General features: G+C 45.9%; 1 pseudogene; it reads right to left on the bottom strand.

Moving 5' to 3' along the window:
* Positions 1-260: 260 nt before the first annotated feature.
* LOC105826410 lies at positions 261-940 on the bottom strand (annotated as a pseudogene).
* Between the last annotated feature and the right edge of the window lie 1,029 nt (positions 941-1,969).

Below are 1,969 nucleotides of genomic sequence, written 5' to 3'. Positions count from 1 at the left end.
TGTCCCTACAACCTGTTTGATTTCTATTATAATTTTTAATAGATAATACATATGCATAGTTTAACATTCAAAAGCAACAAAAGAATATACACAAAAAAATCTCCTCTTTGACCCCACCTGCCAGCCAACTCTTCTCAGAAGTGACCAATGTTACCAGTTTCTTATATATCCTTCCAAAGTATTTTACCTAGGTATGAGCAACTACATATATCTATTCTTTCCCTTCTTTTTCTTATTTTTTTTTTTTAAAGAAACTGATGTTAATTTCCGTCAACTTTGTTTCCATCTTGCTCAAGAGCCTGTGGAGGAACAGCGTAGGACCACTCAGGGACTGTTCCTACCCATTCAGTGGCCTGAACAGTGGCAGCTGCAGACCAGTCTTCCGTGGCCGGCTGAGCAGACACAGAGACACCGGCGCGCCTTCAGACCCGTCTGCGGTCTCAGGCTGAGTAGCAGTGACCTCAGGAGCTGGAGCAGTCCATTGACCCTGAAATTCCTCCTTGGTCACAGCTTTCTCAGCAGCAGCCTGCTCTTCCTTTTCAATCTGTTCAGGATCTCTGTAGGAGTAGAGGTCAGGCATGAGCTCCCATGGATGCTCACGGGAGACGGTGCCACGCGTGGCAGAACTTCCAGGGCCAGCGTCTGCCACATCAGACCCACCGAGTGAGCTCCCTGTTCCTTTGTCGTTGCACAGGATGTCCACATAACGCAGAGAAGAATCTATGTGACGCAGAGCAAAGGTAGACAGGTGGTCAGCCCTGGGGTCAGTGAGCGCCGGCAGATGCCGCTCCCGGAAGGCTGCCTGGATTTGGTTAGTGAAGGTTCCAGGAGTGAAGCAGCCAGCAACAGGAGAGGCTCCAGTGGCAGCAGCAAACTTCAGCACAGCTCGCTGGCCGGTATTTCTGGAGGGTAGGACACGGACGTATGACGTAGATGCCATCGTTTTTCCTTTGGTAGATGTACCGTTCCGTTCGGAAGTCAGGGTTGGTGCCACCTAAGTGGGTTCCCTACTGCAAGGAATTTGAGGGTGTCCTCCTCCTTCATTTGCAGGACGTTGGGGCTCCGGACATTGTGAAAATTTCCCTTTAAGTTATGTTGTTAACATTTCCCTTTAACAATGCCATATGGACCCCTCTCTGGGTAGCACAGAAAGGCTTTCTATTTTGTTTTTAAAACACATGCCAGTACCCCATGCACATTACTTTGCACCTTGTTTTTCACTTAAAGCTATATATAGCTTCGGGCCGGGTGTGGTGGCTCATGCCTGTTATCCCAGCATTTTGGGAGGTTGAGGTGGGAGGATCACTTGAGGCCAGGAGTTTGAGACCAGCCTGGGCAACATAGTGAGACCCCATCTCTACAAAAAATTTTAAAAATAGCTACTCGGAAGGCTGAGGAGGGGGGATCTCTTGAGCCTAGGAGTTTGATAGAGGCTGCAGTGAACTATAATCATGCCACTGCACTCCAGCCTGGGCAACAGAGTGAGAACCTAAATCTAAAAAAACAAAACAAAACAAACTATATATAGCTTGGGAATATCCCCATTATACTACATAAAGACTTTCCCCATTCTTTGTTTACAATCAAATGATATTTCCATGTATCCATGTATCATGATTTGCATAATCCCCTATTGGTGAATATTTAGGTGATTTCCAATTTTTTGCTACTATAAGCAATGCTTAATAACTTGTAAATATGCCATTTTGCACATGTTTGGGTACATCTGCAGAAAAAAATTCCTGGAGGTGGAATTGTTGGATCAAAAAGAATAAGTTTTCCCATTGTTTCTTTTTTGTCTTCTGCCAATTTACTCTCCCCAGACATTAAGAAATTCTTTTTTCCCCCTGCACAGAAAAATTCTTCTGGAGCCATGCGGGAATTGACTGGAGGGAGGGGACCTGGAGAGACCTGTGGGAGAGGTGGTATGTTCTAGGTAAAGTGCGGCTAGAGGAGAGTCACTCTTTGC

The sequence above is a fragment of the Propithecus coquereli genome, unplaced genomic scaffold (assembly GCF_000956105.1).
Source record: "Propithecus coquereli isolate 6110/MARCELLA unplaced genomic scaffold, Pcoq_1.0 Scaffold89, whole genome shotgun sequence".
In the NCBI taxonomy this organism is placed as follows: Eukaryota; Metazoa; Chordata; class Mammalia; order Primates; family Indriidae; genus Propithecus; species Propithecus coquereli.
Note: the sequence above shows the minus strand (reverse complement) of the source record. Positions and strands in the feature narration are given on the sequence as shown.